The following is a 6,244-nucleotide window of genomic DNA, read 5'->3' as shown; positions in this document are numbered from 1 at the left end:
CTTTTTGACTATTTATTATGTTGATACCTTAATACAAATGTTTTTGAAGTGAAAACTTCTTTAGGCGCGTTGAGCGTTTTGGTAGAGGGTAAAATCCTAGGTTCGCGTCACCGACATGCTAATGATAATAGTATATCTATAGCTATGGAGAGCCAGACTAGCGCACGCGCAGTAGCCTGTGTACACGTATACACTAAATACATCGACTATTTCTGACTGTATTATGTGCGCGTACATAAAAAATTTCATATAATTTTTGCATATAGTTTTAATTACTCTCAACTTAATAGTTCCGTTTTCACTTCTATCGGCAGTCCCACGACTGCTACTGTTTTTTTGTATTTAAACACACACAGTAAGAGTTTATTTACATTATTACAGGTCTATGGATATATGTCCCTTTTTTTCTAAAACCTTAATTTTTGGTTACCCGCCTCTTAAAATATTTCTCTTTAGACAATTGAAAACAGACTTACGAAACACAGCGAAAGCTATATTGGATGTCTGGGGTCCATATTTTAAGTGATATATAATTTGTTAAATAAATGATTTTTATTTTTTTTCTCTATTTCATATGATAATCTGGACTTGTACTTAGTATTCTGTGGTCTGGAAGAGATCGCTATCTAGCGATAAGACCGCCATTTGTGAATATAATCTTTTGCTTGTGTTTTATGTTTTTTCTTAAATTTTATGTGCAATAAATAATTATCTAATCTATCAACAACGCCTGAATTCTAAAAAAAATAAGGTAATGAATAGAAAAATAAAATACATCTCAGTTTTATTTAGAATCGTTCCTGGCCATACAGGGACACTTGAAAAATTCCCTCTTTATTCCTTTAATGTCCATACTTAACGTGCTTAGCGTAAGTCAAGGTAAGAGAGCGTGCCTTACCATATAATTACCGCCCAAAGGGCCAAGTGTGACTGTGAACTATAATTAATTTAATGTGTAATAAGTGTTGCGTAAGGGATTTGTGCCAAGGTTCTGTACTACACTTTTCTTGAAGGTTCACGTCAATAGAACTATATTAGTATTGTTAGATTTTATACTAGCTGTGCCCCGCGATTTCACTGACGTCGTACGTGAAGTAATCTTCTTCAATAAATGGATGATTCAACATAAAAAAAACAACATAAAAAAACCAGTAGTAGATTAGCACATTCAAACAAACAAACTCTTTAGCTATAAATTACAAGTATAGAAAATATAGCAATCGCTGCACAATTTTTATATATTCTGTACTTATCTTAGTAAAATATTTTTAGAAATTAAAGACTTTCATTACAATAATTTCATTACATTACATCAAATACTTGAGAGAAGTCCTTAATTTCTTAATGTATAATACTCAAATACAAGAAAAATACTATATAATTCACAATGAACGCGTTCAGGTTCAAGCAAAAAAATCATGCTTTAATTTCGTTAATAAACTTTCAATAACATTTTCGTAGGCAGCACATTTATTAATTAAAATTTTGTCACGGGTGATTACTTAAAGTTAATGGGGAAAATTTAAGTTGACACAGTTATTTCATAAATTTGTAATGAATTAAATCACGAATACGTTTATATACGTCGCCGTAAAATTGTAAAAACCGTTATATTGAAATCTATCGACCAATTGTAATTTGAAGCATTTGCTTGAAAGTTAAGTTTTATTACGCCAATAATTTACTTCTCGCAAACATTGGTTGATTAAATTACATTAAGTTAAAGAAAGAAGTAAGAAAGTATCATGTGAAAACCGATAAAGTAATATTAAACTCACAAAATTCTACAGCTATGTCTGGGTAAAAAACAATTCTATATAACATATTGTTTATTCAATCAATATGCATATAAAGAACTGGTCTCAACAATGTATACCCAACCAAATAAAACCAAGAACCTGCCTCATATCGCAGCGTCTAATAAAGTGAAAACTATAAAAGTTTGAAGCAATCAAATTTCGTGCACGTTTCTCATCGGCATGAAAACATTCATCATATTATTAAAAGCGATAAAATAAGTCCAGTAATAAAGCAGCGAGTTGGAAAATATAAATTTCCATCGCGGTGAAATTACAGGCTAACGTAACTTAACCCGTGTTTACAGAATACCTTCAAAATTGCTATTGGTGAGCACAGGTAGGGATTTGTGCTATATGGAGCCCCAGATTTTTATGTAACAGCATCGTTACTTATGATAATTACGGCCTCCTTGGTGTTAACCAGTTAACGTGTGAGCGAGAACTGAGCGGTTCGATTCCCGGTGGGACGAATGTTTCAGATCAATTCAATGTTGCTTAAAGAATGTTTTAGTCTGGAAGAACTCAGAAGGCTTATCAACTTCTTGTTCATTAAGAAAAATCGATTATAAATGGAGATTTCATTTTAAAGAAAGAATTATTACAATTGAGAAAGCAGTGGGCTATGGACTGAACTTCACTGTTTTCCGTCGAGTCGTTGAACACTCACCTGCATAATAATGCACCTACAGCAATAATACGCTGAATCAAATAAATAGAACATTCTAATATAAATGAATACATTTTGGAGTCATCGCGATATGTGTCGCAAACAATGAATTATAATCTTAATATATATAAACTATGAGTCATATTGATTGCCCGCGAAGGACTCCTAAACTGCTCAACCGATTTGAATCAAATTTGCACACATAATTATAATAAAATGATACATACAACGTAATATTATACACATATGTTAATGAAAGAAATATAGTACCCAATAGCAATCCAACAAAACAAATCTTGAACATGCATAAAAACCCTTTAGAGGCCCCAAATGAAAGTGAGGCAATGGGGCCCCGAACAAAATGAACTTTACAACTGAATGTATTATGAACAATCGTTGTTTAAGGGTTTTATGTGCTTTTAAAGTGTAATGTACCGTATTCCGCTTTAATTTTTGTGTTTTAGATACTTGTGCCAAAGATGTTTGTGTGATAAATGTTGATTGTAGGTACGGAACATTCGTAGTGGTGTGGTAAGTAAAATATATGATTAATGTATGATAAAATCTTCAAATTACTGCAGTTGTGGTATTCCTTTTTCATTCTTTATTATTTATACAGCTCGTTTCGTTTTCCTTACCCTTTATAGTCCATTCTATACCCAGTCATCGATGATTTCAATATCCCTTTACCCTTAAAAGCGGGCAGCGCATTCGCAGAAACAATAACTCTGCGAATGTAGGCGGTGGTGATCGTTTACCATCAGGCGAACCAGCTCAGCTATCCGCTGACATAAAAGAAGTAGTTTTCGTATGAGACTCTGAACCATTAATATTTGTATAACTAGTTGCGCCCCGCGGTTTCACCCGCGTAAGTCCGCATCCCGTAGGAATATCGGGATAAAAAGTTGCCTTTATGTTATTCCAGTTGTCCAGCTATCTACGTACCAAATTTCATTGTAATCGGTTCAGTAGTTTTTGCGTGAAAGAGCAACAAACACACACACACATCCTTATTAACTTTCCACCATTATAAACTTTCGCATTTATAATATTAATATTAGTAGGATAGGATATAGAAGGAAGTAGGATAGTTAAGATACCTTCTAGTAACTTCGTTATAATTCTACGAATGGGTTATTAATTAATTATTACTGTTAAATTTTCTTCAAAATTATGGTTGAGTGACAACTGTTTTTTGATTTGAGTTTGTAATAACCAAGTAAATTTGTATATTAAATAACAACTCGCAAGCTATAAAAGTATTGTTTGTGAACATCAAACAAGCGTTAGCTCTTTTCAAATAAAACAATTTCTAAGGGCAATTAAGCATAATTGGTATTTATTGAAATAAAACGCGAATAAATAGAAAACTCAGGAGTGCCTTTGAAACATTTGCCTTATCTTAATAGCCCCATTTTACGACCTCTTGTTGACTCTTCGCTACCTGAACTCTTGCTTTGAATTAATCCGTTTTTTCGACTTATTCAAGTGGAGGCTTCTTAATTTGTTTCGCTTATATTCGCAAGAGTGAATGCGTGTAAACATTGAGTATGTTATGTTGTGAGTCACAATATAAATACATTTTTTAATAGGCTTATCTTAAAAGATTCAAGGGTAGAATGTGTTAGGATTGAAGTGAGTTCCACTGCCTATTTATAGACAGGATTCCGATATGATATAACGACTTTTTCTTGAAGGCCGTGAAGCAAAGTTAAGCTACTCGACTATGTGCTATATGCGTCTATTATGAAAATTACTCTTTAGCGTAATTTCATTTATGTATTGTAAGAGCAGTGGTGGCTCAGTGGTGAGGATCTCGGACTTCGAAACCAATAATTCGGGGTTCGAGACCAGGCGAGCGTGCAAGAAATAAATTGATTTTTCAATTTATCTGCGCATGTGGATAACATCATCACTGCTCGGTGAAGGAAATAATCGTGAGGAATTCGGCGTGTCTGAGAATCAAATATTCGACGACATGTGACATCTACCAACCCGCACTTGGCCAGCGTGGTAGATTATGGCCTGATCCCTCATAGTTAGCCTGTGTCCCAGCAGCGGGAATATATATGGGCTGATGATGATGATTGTAAAACAACTTTTCCATTATTTTTGTCTTTCTTAGAGATAAAAATATTTCATAAGTTAATAAACGTTTTGTTGGGGGCAAAAAAAATTAAAAATATTGCTTTAATTATATTTTTATTGAAATTCACATATTATTTGTAGTGACATAAATATAGATATTTAAAAATAGCTTTGTGTGAAGTAGTCCCTATTAGCGATAAAGCTCTGTGACAGACGTACAGATGGATAGACAGGGCAAGTAAAGTAAATGCTAGCGATTTTACTCCACGAATACGGGAATCTAGAATTAAATAAAGAAAATTTATTTTCGATTCGGAGTAAGCAACCAATTTCGGTAGTCTCTCGAAATAAATGTCCCTCTACCCTCTTACACTCAAGTACAGCTTTATTGTTATTTTTATATCTTTTAAAGTAACGTTTACGCATTTCGAATGTTTTTCTCAATTCGTTTCAAAGATAACTAGCTGTGACCCGCGGTTGAAACCGCGTAAGTCCGTATCCCGTAGGAATATCGGTATAAAAAGTGCCTGTGTTATTTCAGTTGTCCAGCTATCTACGAAGCGAATAGTATTATTATTCACCAATAGATGTCAGGAAAAAAAAACACGAATAAAACACGAATATGACATTATTTCAGTTGTCCAGCTGTCTACGAAGCAAAATAGTATTACTATTCACCAATAGATGTCAGGGAAAAAAAACACGAATAAAACACGAATATGACATTTTCTAAAAAAAATTCCTAGCTAGGTCGATTTATCGCCCTCGAAAACCCCTATATACTAAATTTCATGAAAATCGTTGGAGTCGATTCCGAGATCCCAATTATATATATATATATATATATATATATATATATATATATATATATATACAAGAATTGCTCGTTTAAAGGTATAAGATATAAGATTTAACTGTTAATGGTTGCGCGGGAAATATTTGTTAATTTTGGAATGCAGGCGAACGAAATAGGTTTTATGTTTATCCACTTTTATTCCCATTTTGTTCCTAACGACCACTTTCCATTATAAATAATGACGTAGTTCATTATTGTGAATAAATAATTTAAAGTGTGCTTGGTCAAATTACAAATTGTGCTTATTATAATGTGTTAATATTGAATGCGTCGTTGATAAAATAATTTATAATATGGAAATGTAATTTTGTGTAGCATAAACAAATATTCATTTAACTAAAACAGATTTTATTTAATTTCACATAAATATGCTGATTATACCACCCAATGTTTACGTCATCATTGATAGACATATCGACCAACAAAACATATCGAACCGAAACTATTAGGATTCGAGACTAGCAATTTGGCATGTGCTTTGTTTTTCAATATCCTACAAACAGGAAACTTTAAGAAAGGATTTTGCGTATTTGTGTTGAGTTAAAGGGATGAGTCACGTAGTGTAAATCCACTCCTTGAAGGAATTAAAAAATCAGCTGGTTGTCACCAGTACCATTTTTAATAACATTCAGATGGGTTCTATAAATCTTTACATGATCCACCATATCACAACCGGCTCCCTTTTAATTTCTTTAATTATCAGGAAAGTACAAGGATGATCACTACTTTTCAACCCACCAACGGAGTTGCAGATGATGGTTAACACGTTTAATGGATATACTATCTAGTTCGGAAGGAATTTGTCATGAAATCTTTTTTTTTTTTTTTTTTTTT

The sequence above is a fragment of the Zerene cesonia genome, chromosome 1 (assembly GCF_012273895.1).
Source record: "Zerene cesonia ecotype Mississippi chromosome 1, Zerene_cesonia_1.1, whole genome shotgun sequence".
Taxonomy (NCBI): Eukaryota; Metazoa; Arthropoda; class Insecta; order Lepidoptera; family Pieridae; genus Zerene; species Zerene cesonia.
The sequence above is the reverse complement of the archived record's forward strand: the minus strand, read 5'-3'. Positions refer to the sequence as shown.